The following is a 19607-nucleotide window of genomic DNA, read 5'->3' as shown; positions in this document are numbered from 1 at the left end:
CCCAGGCAGATACCAGTTCCCAGAACCACCCCATCAAGGACCAGTCCCCTTTATCCACGTGAATAGATTCAGATATTTTATGCAGTTTGGAGATGGCCTGGTATACTGTCGGAGCGTTATCTTGGATGAAAATGCAGCAGCTTGATAGGATCACTTTACATACCCCACCTCGGTCTGCAAGTATGACGTCTAGGGCAACCCTGTTCTGAAGAGTCATAAGGCGGTCCGACTGGAGCTCCGCAGTCAAGTTACTAAGGGCACCGGCAGTTTCAACTATGGTGGATTCAACTACCCTCGTCAATTGGCGAATGTTCCTGCTGTTCACCATGGGCCCCCAAAACGGCAAAAAACCTTTTGCGAAGTCTCCAAATTCTTGTTCCGCAGTGTCGTCTTTACTCACGACACCTCTAACTGTCCGTGTCCTATGGTAATCTGCTGCGGCCGTGTAGGTGGGTGGCAACAGGAACGAGATAAATCATGTGCCCGAAAAGTCAGGGGACAGCCATGTGTATGCTCTATCATGGCAGACGAAGTAGGTACCCTTAGCTGCTAGGAATGAAGGGGAGGTCTGAGACGAGAAGACATATGTTTCAGTACAGACGCTCTTCCCTAACTGAGCTCTGGGGTTTTTGCCATTTCCCTGCAGACATAGGTGACCCTGATGGGGTACAATCCAAATTGGTTCGCGCTTAAAGCAACTCCATATTTTGTCATGTTCCATCTAACGTAAGCTTGCAACTCATCCCTAGGAATCGTTCTGTACGAGTCAATTGTTCTGCTCATATTTGCAATTCCTACTACTAACGCTTTGTTGCTTGAGTTCCTTCCAGTGGAACGTGGGGGATATGGTTCGATGGCAAATATGAACATTGTTTGAAATCCCCACAAAGAACCATAGTAGCTAAATGGCAAGACCAAGTATGGGATACCCTTGTCTGTCGTATGTGGCATAAGGCCACACACCCAGCAGTTAGTTCTGTTTACTACTAGTTGGTGTTGATGTAAAAGCTGAATGAAAGAGTTATTAATAAATTCTAATCTCCTAGAAGACTCATGTTCAGGCAGGGGGTGAAAAGAGTGCGAGGAAACAGTAGGAGGAGGTATGGGCTGCGTAGTGGGTGCAAATGTCACTTGAAAGGTGTATAAAACATATCCTGTTAAAAACGTCATCATACCAAACAGCATAAAAATACAACATATCAACGATCTCTTCTTCGTCATTAATATACATATTTTGTCTTTAAAGTTCATTCGTTTGGCAGGTCTCCCCATCTCAGAAAACTCCATCCTCTCTAATTTGCTGCCCGCGGTGGTAGGGTGTTTCTGCTGAAGAGTGCTTCTGTCGGTCCAGGGCAACTCCCTTAGACCGACCAGAACTGTCGACCTAAACGTCTCCAGCTGCACTCCAAAGACTTAGGCAACCGCGACCCTAGCAGCAGAACCGGATGGCGGTTCGAAAAAACAAAAATGAGCAAGTTTCTCGGATGGGAGAGCTGCAAAATCAAAAAGGGGAAAAAAAAGGAAATATTTTATTTGTCCATAGTCATAGGTCTTGGCCTCAAATTGTAACGATTTCTGCCAGGTGCTGTCTGGTCTTGGAATAAGAGTTCAGGCTCTGTAGTGTTTAATCAAATTGACGGAGGCACAGCTTCTTGCAAGATGTTGTCGCTTTCCTTTTCAGAAATTGGTCCTCTTATACGTGCATTGCTAAAGGGTAGAAAGCGAGGCACGGTCTTAGTTTCAGAGTCAGCGATCCCCTCCTGGACCCACCGGTCATATGGAAGAGGCAGTGGGACCCTCTTTCAATGGAGGCCGTGGATCCAATGTTTCTTTCCTTTCACTCGAACAGCTGATCTTGTTAAGAGAAGAACTAGGTGAGGGCCGGTCCACCGGGGCTGGTCGTTCTTTGTTCGCTGAAAATTCTTTATTAGTACATAAGTTCCAGGATCGATAGGGTGTCCTGGAGCTTCGGAGGCCTGAGGTAGAGTGTCGTGGACCTGTTGGTGTAAAACACGCAATTTAGCCGTCAATTCATACAGATAATCAAGCTGTACAGGGTATTGTATCTCGCTAAACCTGGTTGGCCTTGGCACTCCCCATATGTTGGCCGGGCGGCCGAACACGATCTCATGTGGACTAAGTCCCACTCTAGAGTGAGCAGTCATTCTTGTTGATAGGAGTGCCAAGGGCAGGGCGTCAGGCCATTTAAGACCTGTGCTCGCTTGAATCTTGGCCAGTTTCAATTTTATCGTGCCATTATAGCACTCTACTAGTCCAGCTGATTGGGGGTGATTTGCAGCGTGGAACTTCTGCTGTATGCCTAGCCCCTCACACACTTTCTTCATCACTCGACCCACAAATTCACTCCCATTGTCACTCCAAACCATTCTTGGCATTCCAAATCTGGGGAAGAATTCCTTGACAAGGGCTTTAGCTGTGGATAAGGCAGTGTTGTCCTTAAGGGGATATGCTTCCACCCACCTAGAAAAGGCACAAACAACGACGAGTACGTATTTCAGATTGTTGCACCTTTCCATGTGGATGAAATCTAGCTGCAAAACCTCGAACGGATACGTTAGAGCGCAAAATGACCAGCTGGAGTTGGGGTTCCCCTACCAGGATTGTATTTCAGACACACCATACAATTCTTGACCACATTCTCTGCACACTTAGGGATTCCAGCATTTTGCCATACTGGAGCCAACAACTTACAAATCCCTTTCACACTGATGTGGGCCATTCCATGAGCCATTGTCACCACTGCAAGCACATATGCATTGGGTAACAACCATCGCTGATGTTCTGACAATTCAACCCAACAACCATTCACATCCAATTTACCCTTATTTTCTCTCCATTCATTCAACTCTCTCTCTGTGGCTTCAGCTTGAATGGATTTCACGCTCTCAATCGTATCTTCACACATACCAATGTCACCAACGCATCTTGCAGGGCCTGCAACATACATTCGACTCATTACATTCTTCGCAGTTTCTCTTGCAACTTCATCCGCAAACACATTTCCGCGACCAACATCATCAGTAACCTTTTTGTGTGCACTGCATTTCACAATCGCAACTTGTAACGGCAAGGTCAGTGACTCGAGAAGCTCATTCACCAACTGACCATGCTGGATCTTAGCACCGTGCGAAGTCAGGAACCCACGTTCTTTCCACAATCGTCCAAAACTGTGAGCCACACCAAATGCATACTGGCTGTCCGTGTACACATTCACTCGTTTTCCTTTCGCCAACACACACGCTCTTGTAAGTGCAATCAACTCTGCTGCTTGTGCTGAATTGTGTGGGATACGTGCAGCTTCAACAATCGTATGCAAAGTCGTCACAGCATATGCTGCAGTCGTATCACCATTCGGCAACTTGAAACACGAACCATCAACCCACAAAGTACCATCACATTCTGGAAGAGGAGTTTCTCTAAGGTCTACTCTCCCTTTCGTCTCTTCTTCGGTCCTCAGAAAACAGTCATGCTGATCTTCACTATCATCATCTGTCTCAGCTAAAATCAGCAACAATGTGGCTGGGTTTAATGTATTGCACCTCTTTATGTGCACATGACTTGCAAACAATGTCAGCTCATACCCTGACAATCGAGCACTAGTTAAGTGCTGTGTCTTTGTTCTGTTTAACAGAATATCTACTGCATGCGGGACCATTACAATTAACATGTTATTCATCACTAACCTAGCAGACTGTCGGATAGAAACAGCTGCTGCCGCAGTGGCCCTCGAGCAACTCGGCAACGCCTTAGCTACCGGGTCTAAAGTCGACGAAAAATACGCGCATGGACGCTGTTTGTCCCCAAAAGACTGTGTCAGAACTGACAATGCACAACCTTCTCTCTCATGGACATACAATGTAAAAGGCTTACTGTAGTCGGGGGTACCAAACACAGGAGCCGAACACAATGCATCACGTAATTCGGAAAAACTTTTCTGACCCTGTTCAGACCATGGAATGGGATTCGGTGTATCTTTACAAGTTAATGCCACCAAAGGTTTGGCCAATAGGGAAAAATTCGGTATCCATTGTCTGCGATATGATGTAATGCCCAAGAAAGCACGCACTTCTCTCTGTGTCCTTGGGACACTCAATTTTGCAATTGCCTGAATTCTTTCTGGGGTCAGTTTCCTTCCCTCCTTCGATAAGAGATGACCTAAGTAGGTCACTTCTTGTCGACAATATTGCAATTTTGAAAGAGAGACTTTGTGGTGCAGATCACACAAATGACGCAACAATGACAATGTGGCCTCTTTACAAATCTCCTCAGTATCTGCAGCGATTAGCAAATCATCGACGTACTGAACAAGGGTAACGCCGTCAGGTGAAACAATCGTATCAAGCTGTGTTTTCAAAGCTTGACTGTATATTGATGGACTTTCACAGTAGCCATGAGGAGCGCGTTTGAAGCGGAAACTTCGGCCTCCTAAACTGAAGCCAAAAATATCCCTGCTCTCCTCGGCAATCGGGATACTGAAGAAAGCATTCTTTAAGTCAATCACTGAGAACCAAGTAGCTGAAGCTGGAATCATAGTCAATAGGGCAGTGATATCGGGGACAACTGGAAACTGTGGTACAACGATCTTATTCACCTCTCTAAGATCAATCACGAACCGATAAACAGGTGGTTGGGAAGGATCAGTACGCTTTAAAACTGGCAGGACAGGACTATTACAAACGTTGCCTCTTGTCTCTTCAATTACATCTTTCCCAATCAGATCATAAATGATCGCTAACGACGCCTTTTCGCCTTCGCTAGAGATCTTGTATTGGGGAATACGCGGCAATCTAACATTGGCTTTTAGTGTTACAACATATGGCGCTATTTCCAAAAGACCTACATCATTAGAGCCAGTAGCCCAAAGGATATCCGGAAGAGAAGACAATTCTGTCTGAAGTTTTCCTTTTGACAGATACATTGAGGAAACCACTTTCTTACCCAGTGTAAGTTGTACTCCCGAAGGAGAACAGTACAAAGTTGCATATAATCTTTTCAATAGATCCAATCCCAACAAGTTTTCACCACAACCTGTTGTAAGAATAAGGGGTGCTTCTAATTCACATGGTCCAACAGAAAGGGACATAGGACTAGAGATCGGGTTCCTAACCGGGGCGCCAGAAAAACCTACTGAAACGTTCATTTCGCCAGACAAAGGTGCGCCAGGGAGTTTTGAGTGCATAATAGAACTCTTTGTAGCACCAGTATCCAACAGAAAAGGCTCTGACACACCTGATGTAATCACCTCAACATAAGGTCCATTCTGATCTACTGGAACTGAAACAACTCCCTCTCTCTGTCCATGGCTGTCCTAGCAATCATCACCGTCCATATTCTCATTTTCTGCATAGTAGTCATCAGCATTATACTGCGCTGTCCTAGCAAACGCGTTATTCTGCTGGTCAGAACTATTCATCGAATTCTGAGGCGGGAAGGAACGAGCATTCTGGGGGAAATTTCCACGACCCCTACCTCTAGGGGCTTGTTGCACACCTCGACCTCTTGCACCAGAAGCACCATTCGTACGCCGTAACAAAACCGGACAGCTACTCTTGAAATGACCCTCTTCCTTGCAATACGCACACTGATTGGGTCCATACTGTAAACGTTGTTGAGAAGACTTGTTTCTTTGCAAGTTCCTCGAATACTGCTGGGGTTGCTGATAATCGTTCTTATTTTTAGTACGTAGGTGGATAAGCTTGCTGTAAAAGAACTATAGTCTTCAATTCCTTAGTCTTTTTATCCGCTTTCTCTAACTCATCTTTGCGCCTATTTTCATAGTACTGGGCCGTAGCTAAAATCTGTGCTGACGTGGAAACAGCCCAAGCACTCTCAGAATCCTTCAACTTGTTACATAGTTCAGGAAGCAAATTATGTACAAATTTGTCAACAAACAATCTCTGGCCACCCTCAGTAGCCATATCCTGACCACTGTTTTCGACGAAGGTCTCTTCAAACCACGTGAAAAAGTTAGACAGTTTCATCTTTCTTCTGTTTGCAGGCAGACAACTTGTCCCAATTAACACGCAATTCGGGCATTAAAGTCTTCATATACGCAATAATCCTACCAGGAAGTTCTGCTTAGCACCACCAACTTGTCTAGCATCAGCAGCGGCAATATTAACCCATGTGTCGCCTAACTCTTGATCATGATCTGCATGACGAATCTTTCCCCATAAAGGCTGTGGAACAACATTTCCAAACATCATGTCTACATCGGCTAAATTCATGATACAGGAGCCTACAGTCTGTGATAACTCCTGCAGGATTTTTACGGGGGTCAGGCAATGTCTGTTTGAGAGCCAAAACCTCAGATCTCTTCCAAGGAACATGTACCCACACACGTTGAAAATGCGGCGGGATGGCTGGATTAGCATTTGCGTCCCCTTCCCTCCAAACTGGGGGGACCTCTCTCATGGGATACTGTCGCGCCTTTTTCCTACCTGGTGCGTCATGCTCAGATATTGATCGATAATTGCTCCCCTTACTCCGATAAGACAACAATGTCACAACCGCTCGTTCAACGTCGGTGCCTACGATCATGCCCTCCGAGAACTTGAACCGTACACGGCACAATTCAGGCATGTTGTGCTCCGGATCGTTTCCCTCCAAATCTTCACAGAGAAATACACACATTTGTTCAAAAACATATCTCTGCTTTGATGCTTCCCACTGTCGGAAGACTTCCATGACGGACTGTACGTCATATCTTACAGTATTGACAACCCATTTACGCGCTAAATCATTCAGTATTTCCCTCTCTTGATAGTCAGGCAGTTGACTCTGCAACTGTCTTCGTTTTGTGTTAGGGGTCGTATTAGGCGACCCAAAGAAAGGTGAGAAAAGACCAGTAACAGTGTTTGCCATTCTCTGTTGAACTGAAGGAGAAACTGTCGGAAAGACAGAAACATCAGGAAGACAGGCTGATGTAAAGCAGAGGTGGAGGCAGTAGCAGAGGGAGTATTAGGATGAGCAGTCGGAGCAGTAGGCGAAGTCGTAGGGAACACAGATGGAGTAGGTAGCAAAGGCGGCGGCCCTTGAGAGGGCTGCACCGGAGGAGTAGGAACCAGCTGAAGGGGGGCTGGTGATTGTGGTAGAACCTGTGGTCCAACAATAGGAGGTTGCACAACCAAGGGTTGCTGGGGTGCTGTAGCACTCTGCGCATAAGGAGGTGGTGAACTCAGTAAATGAGACATTAAAGGATCTTTATCAAGTTTTTCCTCTGATCCTTGTCTTTTACGCGGCAAAACTGAGTAACACTTATCTACCGCTAACTTCCTGCTTCTAAGCGTTTGTTAATTCTCTTGCTCTTCCTCATTATCCCTGAACGCAACGGCAGCTTGTACCATTGACATACCTCGTTTATTTTTGTTTGCTAATTTCATTTCTTTATTTTTCGCTTCTTTGCGCCATAGACGAAAAGAGTCAAACATTGCCGGCTGGGCTTTCTTCTTAAAAAGTTTTACCTCTAGATTATCTAAAATCTCTGTGTCAAAACTACCATATTGGGGCCATTTTAAGACACCATCCTTTCTGGTGTATCGGATCCATACTTCATTATATGGGATAGGGCCCACGCCATGCTTCACATAGAGTTCATAGGTCGGAGTTCCAATCGGAGGAACCAGACACGAGTCCTCAAACCGGGAATCCCTACTACAAGCAAGACAAAACAAATTTCCAAGTCTGCTAAGACCAGGCATCTTCGCTCTCTAGTCTAGCTTCAAACTTCAAAGGATTTATCGAATACGATAGTCTCGTGAATACACGAGTCCTTTGGCTTTGGCACTTGCAAGTTCCAAATCAAAGCGATCCCAAGGGGATTCCAAACTAAGAACCAAACTAAGAACTGGGAGACGCTCCACTCATACTTCACTGAGGTATTGATGATCGAAGACGTCACCAGAAGACTCGTTTATCGTTTCGCTCTACCAATCATCAAGGGTCCAAAATAGGGCGATAGTCAGGGCAGCAGTCCTTCGTAGCCGTCGGGACGCGGGGAACCTCGCAGCAAAGACCTTCGGACCACGTCGACATACAGGGGTCGCTGAAGTGGTTGGCCGTCCTCCGGAATTTTCACACAAAGCTCCTCACAAACCTCTGGCTTGGACCGGTACCGCTGAGACCGCCCCACGTTGGGTGCCAACTGGAGTACCGGGTTTTTATGGACCCGGCGGTGCCAGGGGACACACCTGAAAACTCCTAAGTCCTTCCTGTTTCAGACTACAGAAACACAGAGTCTTCTAGGTGAAGTCAAGGATCGTATTTATTGGCTGCAACCAGTAACAGGTATCCTAGAAGTAAACAGCATGTATGTTCTCAGGAGACTGCTCAAAAATACAAAGCCAGCCTTCTTTTTTATACCAAATAATAAGCTTCAGGCAAACATTCCTTATTTTACAGTTGATCATATACATATTTTCACTACAAAGGAAAAGCAGAGTCATGATGACAAGTCCACATTTCAGTTTGTCCAGTCCATAATAAATTACCCGGCAAGGCCCAGAACTTTCATCAGATATCGACGGACCCCCAATAAAAACGGGCACCTCCTCCTCGTAAAGCAGGTCATAAAGAAGAAACAGGGACAGGTGTGTGTAAGATTAGCCATGGTTTCTGTGCGGTGAGGAGTTTTATGACATGTTGCGCCTTGATACTAATCTCACTCGGCCACTGGAAAGGAACTGCCCGAACAGGTTTGGCTCCGGGCAGTGGAGTCAGCTTGCCCAGGTCACAGAGGAGTCAACAAAAAGGTGTACGTGTCCTTTAGGTTGAATTCGGCCTTAGTCATTTGGCTATGTGAGGGCAATCACAAAATGGCTGCTGCTCACAAAATGGAACCCGAGGGTTCAAGACGAAAACTTAGATTTAAGGGTGATTTTGTCACTCGAACATGACGAAAATGCTTATGTATAGTATTTAAGTCATTACTGGTCTGCTAGTACCAAAATCGTCAGGATCCGACGATGTTTTATGACACGAGTCCGGTGGTTCAGTACCATAGACACCCGAGTCCAGAATTTTCAGTACCACAAGCACTGCTTGAAGGAGAGTAGCCAATAGCACTAACAGCACTAGGTATATTTTCTGCTACCCTAGCTTCCGTGCCACTACCTTCCTTCTGTGTCAGCATACCACATGGTGGATTTAGGGTGAGAGTTTGAGATTGGTTTATGTCCCCGCCATCCTTAAAACACATACAAAGCTCCTCCGTGGATGGGTAAAACTAATTTTATTAGGTTGCACACCGGTTAGCACGAAGAGACTTGTGGGCTGCTAGGAAGAGCGCACATGATTATTGACAACTGCAAGCACATCTTTTGGTGCTTTTTTCATGACTTTGGTGCGATTGTGTGACCGTGGCTGCACATCGAGCCGACTTTCTGCTTGAGAAGCAGCTACATCTATTGAAAAGGCATTTTCGAGTTATTATTCTACTCCATAGGACCTGCAGTTTGTTTTTAGTGTGAGAAGCCTATTTTTATTTTGCTTTTTTTTCCAACAAGATGGAAGTGCCCCCAGATTCCAACCGACTGTTCCTGCTCAGCAGACTCCACCCAGTGCTTTTTTCACCTCCTGGTCACTTTTCATTTGGATTTGGAGATGGAAGGATCACTCTCTTTGTCTGCTGCATATATACCATTGGATTTAAGGTATTTTCTTTTTAGATTTCACAAGGGTGTTGAGTGTTTTATAGAGGGTATGCAGCAGTATTTATTTGTACTTTTATTTGATTCTTAAAATGTACTGTGGTGGGTGGTGTGAAAATTCAGGAGGGGCCTAGTTATTTTTTGCATTACATTTTTCTACTTTTGTAAAGAAATTATGTTGCAAAGTTCAGTACGTTTTCTCCATGTTTGTTAAATTTGCAATATTTATTTATTTACTATGTTTCCTAGTCTGCTAACAGGCCATCCAGTCAGTAGGACCATACTAGTACTAGTCATGGGTGTATGGAACAACTGTTTCTGTGGTATATGTTGTTTTAAAACATCATTTAGGGCTGAGTTGGCACTGGATTAAATAAAAAATATTTTTTTTGGCTTGTATTTGACTTTTTTTGTGTGTGCAAAAAAGTGTATACGTGGGATAATATTGATGTTTCGGACATATGTGTGGTGTTTTGTTGTAACATTTTTAAAGCACAGTTAATTTTCATTTTTGGCATTGCTGAATTAATGGTAGTGTTTTCTTCAAAATTATCAATGATTTTTTGTCTGGCTAGTGGGTGTGTTTGCCATAGGCCGCCATTTGTCTTTGTTCTCCATGCCATGTGGCCAGGGGCCATTTCATATAGTCAGTGTCCATAGGCCTGCATGTGTTCTTTGTTTTCCATGACTCCTTGCTTGTTGTCGTTTGACCATGTGGCCAGCTACCATTTTGTGTAGCCAGCCAGTTTACTTTTGCAGTAGGCCTGCATGTGTTCTGTGTTGTGGCCATGTCTCCTTGCTTGCTCTTGTTTGAACGAGTGGTCTGTGGCCATTTTGTATTGGCTGCCAATGTGCTTTTGCCATAGGCATGCATTTGTTCTTTGTTGTGGCCCTGCCTCCTTGCTTGCTGTTGTTGAACCATGTGTTTGGTGGCCATTTTGTGTAGCCAGCAGAGTATTTTTGCCATGGGCCTGCAAAAGCTCTTTGTTCTGGCCATGCCTCCTTTCTTGCTGTTTTTGTTTGACCATGTGGTCAGTGCCCATTTTAATAGTCCATCCAGTGTGCTTTTAGCTACTTGATTGCATGTGTTCTTTGTTGTGGTACTGCCTCCTTGCTTGCTAATATTGTTTGCCCATGTAGTTAGTGACCATTTTGTGTAGCCAGCCAGTGTGCTCTTGCCATAGGCTTACATGTGTTCTTTGTTGTTGCCATACCTCTTTGTTTGCTGTTGTTGTTTTACCATGTGGTTGGCTACCATTTTGTGCAGCCACCCTTTTTTTCAAGTTTTCAAAGGAACATTGATAGAAGAGGGATATGCCTTTCTGTATTTGTTCCATTGTTAAATGTCTCCCTGATATCAGTTTAATGTTGTCCTTGAGGATCATTGTAGTATGTGTATATTAACCGTGTTTCATACTATATGCATTTTTTTGCATTTTTTACCTGCACCCCCATGCATCTCAATGGGTTTCTCATAGTCCTCTAGTACATAAGCAATTATTTGTTTTTGATAAAAAAAATTAAAAATCTTTTGTTTACACTTTTCCACTATCCATCCTCAACCTGCCTGGCATGGGTGCACAGCCACCCAACAGCATTCCTTTGTTAAGTATAATTATTCAAATTTCCCCTGGACCACCGTCTTGTCATGGGTGCACAACACACATCAGCATTAATTTTTAAAGGTGTTTCCATTTCCCTCTGGACCCCATTGCCTGCCATAAGCACACATCTGCATTCACATCTGTATGTTGCTACTTGGTTGGAAATTAAATATAATTTTCTGGTGCTGTGGTCTGACTTTGAAATACACTGATGTTGTTAATTATTTAGGATAATAATGATAACTTAGGTAACCACACTAAATAATATTGACTGCACTAATTCAAACTGCAACAATGTTTTTCTTGCTTGTCTGCTTTTAGGTGTGCAAGAGACATCACCCACAGCACTGCCAGACAGTCATGTGAGTCCTTCAATCTTTTCCGCTTGTGCAGCTCAGTGCCACTGCCAACTGACAGCTTCAAGATGGACCCAAAAAAAGGTGCTGCCAAGAAAGTGGCCATTGAGGAGGAGAAGAAAAAGCAGATTTTCACCACTAGCATATCAGTCCAAACATTTTTCATCATTTGTGTGCCTTCCGCCGCACTGGCTTCCAATGAGCAAGCTGAGAGCAGCACGCCTACATCAGTGGCGGCACCCGAACCTAAGCCAAGGGCCATATCTCTTAGCGAGGCAGCCACTGCAATAATGAATTGGGTTTGTCTCTTTTGCAAAGTAGTGCCTAATCACTACAGGAAAGTAGACAACAGCTGCATCCAGAAATATATCTCCCCGACATAGGAGCAGGACAGGAGGTTGAGCTGCCTGCTGAGCAAAAACGTCCTCTTTTCCAAACACTTGCTTCCAGGTCCCCAGCAAGAAAAAGGAAGGATACTTCACTAGATTCTCAAAGCCCCCTTCTGATGATCTGGATGCGTATTGGCATCTGAATCTGAGGCACACCAGGAGAGGCTCAGGAAAAAGAAGGTTCCTGAAAGCCTTACAATTATGGAAGGGGGTGACGATGACTAGCCACCCATTGTGGAAGCTGGAACAGAGGAGACCGACATCACCCCTCCTAATGAAACTGATCCGAGGTATGTGACACTGGTGCCGGTTTCTGGTATGTGATACCACCACCACTTCCAGTGTCGGGTTCCATATTTGTAAGGCCCATGCTGAGACCTACATCCTCCACTAGCTCAGTTGAAGTGCACATTGAAGAGAGCCAATTGTCGACACACCTGCCTACCTCCGGTTCTTTGGGCATTTGAAAAGCCACCAATGGCCTGCATAAAAAGTACAGTTTCCTAGTTTTTGACTACTTTACGGCAGGGACGTTTAGGCAACTAGAGTCTGGTTCCCCAAATATTTTAATTATAGAGTGGACTATTTCACCAGGTCGTATCCTTGTGGTAATACATTTTTATAACTCATGGGTTAGATTAACAGATACAGCTCACGTGGACCTCCTGGAGAACGTCCTTAATGACTACAGTCAAAAAACACGTACTTATTTTGAGCTTATAATATTAGGTGATTTTAACACCCACAAATGCGTTTTAAAATGTAACTTAGGCAAACACGAGGGTCAGATCGACACTGGTAATCTACATTTTGCGCACACTAAAGCAGGGGAGGCACTTGAATTTTTTCTTGCTAGCCTTAACATGTTTGAACCCCACAGTACAGGAAGTGGCGAAATGCTGCCCACTTACAAATGCTCAGAAAGTGGGTCTGTGATAGATTACATTTTTATTTCTCAGGGACTAACCTCTAAGGTGGAAAAATACGAGGTAATTGCCTCACCACATAGTGACCATAACCCAGTGTCCGCTCAGATTCACTGGAGTGACTTATGGAGCAAACACCTGGGTTTTCCTAGGGCTTGCACATCAACGGTGCCCAGTGATCAGGGCAGACGGCTCAAGTGGGGTAAGGTGGTCCAGGAAACCTTCATGGCATCCCTGCTTCCCAAGTTAGAGGAACCCATGTGTAATTGTCTACATCAAAATGCCACCAATAGTCAAATTATTTTAGCCTTTAATTTTATTTGCTTACAAACAGCTAAAGAGCTCACAGTACCCCAATCCCGACTGCCACTTAAGCCCCATAAATGGTTTGACTCTAACTGCTCTAGAGCCCACAGAGACCTGAAAAATGCACTAAAAACAAAGCCGAGGGATAACATACTAATCTCCAAATTAAGACGGGATTATAAACTGGTTATTCAGACAAGAAAAAATACAATTAAAAATAATGCCTGGAATGACTTACTTGATGTGGATGTTCTACGTAATAGTAGGAGATTCTGGGACATTATAAATAACCAATTCTTCTCGGGGGAGGTTAATACAATTTCCGATTGCATCATCAGTGATGAGAAATGGGTTAACCATTTTAAAAATATATATGGTAGTAACGACACTGCGGAAGAAAATGGCATAGGGCTAGGTTTGGGGTTACCTGCAGTAGAGTTTAACAAGGAGGAGGTGTATGAAGCTATAATGGACTCCACCAAAAACACGGCTCCGGGACCAGATGGAGTCCCGGTGGACTTTATTAGATATGCCCCAACTACCTGGTCCAAAGTCCTCACCAATGTGTTCAGGGCAACAAATGATGGATGCTTTCCAGATACATTGGCAACATCTGTCATAGTGCCCATTTTTAAAAAAGGAGATAGGGAGGATCCGGGATGCTACCGACCAATCTCTTTAATAGACTCTGCCTTTAAGATCTTGGGCAGAGTACTATTAACTAAACTGAGAGCAAACCTGGAGCTCTGTGGGGGCCTCGCAGAGATACAATATGGCTTTAGGGAGAAACGGGGTACCCTGGAGCAATGCTTAAACTTACATCTCCTAATATCTAAGTACACTATATTTGGCTTTTATGGACCTCTCCTCGGCTTTTGACCTGGTAAATAGGTCCAAGCTTTGGTCCCTACTCTGTGAGCTTGGTATTGAGGATTCCTTGGTGGCACTCATAGCAAGCTTGCACCAGGGGCTTTCTGCGAAGGTCCAGATTTCTAGGGAAGGGCGATGCTCAGATAGCTTCAGGTCAAAGAAAGGGGTGCGCCAAGGTTGCATTTTGGCCCCCCTTCTATTTACTATCTATATAAATGGCTTGGGGAAGTCCTTGTCAGCAGGCAATGCAGATGTCCCTCGGGTAGGTGGGAAGCAGGTCCCGGCTCTCCTTTATGCGGATGACGCCGTTCTCATCGCCCGTACGGGCATTGGACTACAGACTCTTTTGGAGCTATTTGGCTCTTTTATGGGAAATTTAGACCTAAAGATTAATGTAACCAAATCACATACAATGATTGTGGGCCCACAGAAAAGCAAACTACACACAAAAACTTTTACCTGTAAGGGTGAGGTTCTCTCCAGGGTCCCTGTTTTCCCATACTTAGGGGTCCTGTTTGATGAGAAAGGCACCTGGGCCCCACAGATTAAGGCCAAGAATACCTCTTTAGCACGGTCCACAGCAGCCCTGATGGCCTTCACGAAAAGACTAGGGGCCAAACCAATGGAAGCTGTGTTGAAAGTTTATAAAAGCAAATGCGTTTCCATTGCTTCATATGGTGCAGCTTTGTGGGGGTACGTTAACTTGGATAGTATTCAGAGGGTAGAAAACAAGCTTATTAGACGAATTCTATTGGTCCCAAATTCTACACCTACCTACTCTATACATGAGGAAGTTGGCATACCCTACATCATAGATGGACTGAAATTGGCTCCTTTACTTTTCTGGGCTAATACCTGGTTAAATACAGAGTTGTCTCTAAATCACAGTATTCTTAAAGATGTGACTGCAAGGGAGGGGGCAATGAAAATATTATGGTTGAAATACATAAAGTCATCATTCACTGCTCTCAGGAGACCCGACCTATACACAACACCTTCAAATATTAGGAAAGCAGACATTGCATGGATTAGGCAGGAAGTCCAGGGGAGGGCTCGTCTAGAGAGAGAGGAGCTTGAAGTCAACAAACCATCAGTAAGAGCACATTTGGTCCTATCCTCTTCCCCCTCTATGGAACCATATTTGCAATTTGTCACCAAACCCTTGCATAGATTTTTATTAACTAGATTTAGAATGAACTTGATCCACTACTCACTAGGTCGTTTTCCTGTGTGGGAAAAACCAGAGCATGCACCACCTTGTGAGTGTGATCAGTTCTCTAATCAGGACACTCTTCATTTTATGTTTTTCTGTGGGCTATATAATATGGAGAGGGGAAAATACCTAATACCTCTCTTGAAAACCATGGGCTTCATACAAGTGAGACCGGCTTTACTTTTCCTCCAACGGTTACCCGATGCACATGTCACTTTTTGTGTTGCAAGTTTCCTTACAGCCGCCTATAGAGGAAGAAACAAAAGAATCCCTAGAACTGCATTGTTTTAAACTAAAAGTGTACTAATATGTTAATTTTAACCTCTTTTTAAACATATTATGGTGTCTAAATAATTGACTTTTTTAAGAATGATGTGTAAATAAATGTATTGTGGGTATTTCTAAAATGTTTTAAATGTATGTATTATCTTTGCCTTTTATGATTTTAACAAAAATCGAATAAAGTGTATTCTGACTGACTGACTGACTACTTTACGGTTAGCAAGCAGGATGGCAACATTGCGATATGCTCCATTTGCAATGGTAGTGTTAATTGAAGTAAGCATGGTAAACACTATGGTACTTGAGACCAAGCAACCCATTTGAAAAAAAATCACACACTCCGCTGGGAGGTGCACCTAAATTAACTTTCCTGCAAGTGTTGGTGGTCAAGGTAATGTGGGAGGGTAATCGGTTCTGGAGCCTCCCATCACAGTGGTCGGTATAAGTGATGAGGAATAACAAGGTGACATCTTTATGCAAAGCAGTCCTGTCCCAAGTAGTGTGCCAGTATGACCCGCCTCACAACCTCCCAATGACACAAGAATCAGATGAAGACACAACACCAAAAATATACATGATTGCCCAAGACTCACATTGAGCTTCCACCTCTTGGTTTTCTCAAGAAGTTGCCTCATCAGTGGCAACACAAAAGGACAAAAATCCAGGCTACTATTATAAGGATTCAAAGACATGAGGATCCCTACGAACGCAATCACCCAATAGCACATTGATACAATGGCAAGCTGGCTAAAATGTTAGTGCTGGAACTCTTCCCTTTTTTGTGCGGAAGAAGTGTTTTTTTTTTTTAGTTTGTGGTTGGCATCTGCCTGAAATGGAAGGTTCCCAGCTGGACCTACTTTGCCAGGGGGCTGTTCCAGCGCTCCATCACAATGTGCTGGAATTGATGGTAAAAGCTATGCAGCAGAGAGCTGTTCAGACTGTCCACCTTACACCAGACCTGTGGACCAGTTGTCAAGCCACTGATTACATGTGTATCACGGTGCACTGGATATCTTTTGTGGGAGTTAAGCGGCATGCAACAGTAGACATGTTCACCGTGGAGAATTCCCACTCAGCTGCAAATATCTTGGAAGACTTTAATAGCAAGGTGTTTGAATGGCAGTGGTCCAGATGTCTCATAATTGGGTTTTTTGCCCCGGGCAATGGCAGAAATATAGTTAAGGCCATGGTATACAGCGCCCATTTCATGGTCCTGTATATGGTGCATTGTATCAACATCATTATGTAGGACTTTCTCGAAAAAGAAGATGCAGTCAGCAATTTACTGAACATCAATGGAAGAATCTGCACTCTTTTCAGCCATTCTCTTAAAACCGGGAAGCAAGTGAGGGTCACTGTCAGATACCCCACAATTTACCTGTGTCTTGAGGAGAGCTCGCAGAGACGACATGAGCTATCACCCCCACGCCCACCTTATCCCACTCTAGCTCAGACAACAGACTAGGATGAAGATGGGAGCGGGGAAGGTACTTAAAAATGGCAGGATGACGTCAGGAAGGTAGTAGGGGTTGTCCCTCTGTTTGGATGAACTGTGGGCTCCAGCTGAACAGGGAAATAAGGGAAATCTGTTTCAAGCAGCGCAAACAAACCTGCTACCAATCGCTAACATACACTCATGCGGAAGTCGGCGTTTACCTCATCTGGGGACATCATAGGATCTGCCGCCAATATTGCTAAAGGAAAAGAATAGCTGCCACAGTAATTAGCGCTCCTGCGCAAGGTACAAATGAAAAGAATAGCTGCCACAGTAATTAGCGCTCCTGCGCAATGTACCACTGCGAAGAATAGCTGGCACAGTAATTAGCGCTCCTGCGCAATGTACAAATGAAAAGAATAGCTGCCACAGTAATTAGCGCTGCTGCGCAATGTACTGCAAATCCACTAGTGCTCCTGCGCTATATAACAAGAACCCAATACCAATAAGCGCTCCAGCGCGGTGGCAAGGTCAAGGAAAAAGACAACAACAAGCGCTCCTGCGCAAAGAGGCAATGTTTAAAAGCAGAGGCAAAACAAGCACCCCAGCATATCAGAGCAAGGAAACCAGAACAGGCGCTCCAGCATGAAAATGCAGGTGACCACACAAGCGCTCCAGTCACGGGCAGGCACACGCAACAAGCGCTCCAGCGCAGAAATGCGGGTGCAATAATGAGCGCTCCAACACGGGCAGGCAAAGTCTCGGCAGATACACGTACAAGCACTCCAGGGCACTCCAGGGCGGCAATGCGGTATACAATCTATACACTCCAACACAGGCAGTTACCTGAAGTGGCATCCTGGAACTTGAGCAGGCATCTGGCAAGGACTGCCGTTAATACGAAGCGCGGAACCGGGGGATCACCGCTGCTGATATGCGGAATCCCCCGGAAGCGCCTGTGAAGTCAAAGTGGTTCCGGCAAGTAAGGCTGGACTGCTAACTGGCAGATAACCAGAAGTGAGGGATCGCTTTCCGCATGAGGAAATGTTCATGCGCACACAGGCACCCAGGTGGCAGGGGAAGGAGGGCCAACAACGAACCATGACAGTCACTCAGAATGCTAATAAAGTACCAGTTAAAGCACTCATACAGGAGGTAATAACACTTTGGAACTCAGCCTATTTCAGGTAACAACATCTGTTTGAGCAGTACAAACCGATCAATGAGTATGTTTTGAAAAGAGGAGGGGATGCAACTAAAAGCATGACCATTGGGATGGACAAAGGGAAACTAGTCAAATGCCTGACAGAGATGCTACTTCCTTTTGAGGTTTTCACTCTAGAAGCCAGCAAGGAGGAGAGTACAATGGGCCAAACTATCCTGTTGTTGTATCTGCTAAAGGACCAATTAAAAAGTGTGTCTGGCAGGTTTGCTGCTGTGGACAATGAAAGAAAATATGTTTACACCTTGGTTCAGAGATGAATCCTTTGCTTGACTGAGAATACAAGGCTGCACAGAGACATCATGTCATCCAAAGAGTACGTCTGTACCACAATACTGGATCCACGTTACAAAAATAAACTTGCCATTTTCATTCTTTTTCCAGAAAGGGATGCTTCAGAATACAAGACATGGATTGTTGAGCAAGCCCGAGTTCTTGAAGAAAAATGGCTGGATCATAAAACCCAACTTAAAGAAGGAAGTTCAGAGGTGCTGCTCTCAACTTCCAGAGAGGGCAGTCCTGATGTCTTACCGCAGTCCACACCGGCAACAAGAACACTGGAGGCAGCAACAACAGGAACACAAGAATCATCCACAACCCCTACATTGACTTGGTATCAAAGGGCAGGGCTTAAGTCCAGTGCAGAGGCGAAGGCAAAAGAGATTGAGCAAGTAGCAGCACCAATAACCATTGAGAGCATGTTCAATGAGTATCTGGATAACCCAAGAGAGGTCTATGTGGATCAGAACCCATTAGTGTATTGGTATGCTAAGAAGCGCCAATTGCCACAGCTCACCAGGCTTTACAACAAAGTATCTGGCATGTCTGGTAGCCAGTGTGTCTGCTGAGCATATGATCAGTGGAGCTGGTGCAGTGGTCACAGTGAGAAGGACCAGTCTCTTGCCTCAAAACATGGAGAGATTAACCATGATCAAAATGAACCAACATTTTAAACCACTAAAATACACCGTACCTAAAATACCACAGGAGGAGGATGAGGATGATTGGTCAGATTGAAATCATAGTGTGATAGCTGACCAACACCACAGTGAAAAACCTGAGTTTGAAGACAAACTCTACTTCCCCGACTGAGTAGGCCAATATAGAACTTTATTGCCAAACTGCTTTGCTAAAAAGAAAATGGATATAGCTAGTGGAAAATTATAGATTGTGTTTGTTTGTGTCTGGCTGACTTATTCAGCCCCACTGTTTTAGGCACATGCATGGCCGGATTAGAGTTGGACCAGTGTACAATGAAGAAGCCTCCCCCAATTCCCTTCAGGGATATTATTGGAGAGACAATGCCTGCCTCCGCCTGTGCCTATCCCTTTTTTCA

This window comes from Lissotriton vulgaris, unplaced genomic scaffold (assembly GCF_964263255.1).
Source record: "Lissotriton vulgaris unplaced genomic scaffold, aLisVul1.2 SCAFFOLD_859, whole genome shotgun sequence".
NCBI classification, from domain to species: Eukaryota; Metazoa; Chordata; class Amphibia; order Caudata; family Salamandridae; genus Lissotriton; species Lissotriton vulgaris.
This window is presented reverse-complemented; position numbering follows the sequence as displayed.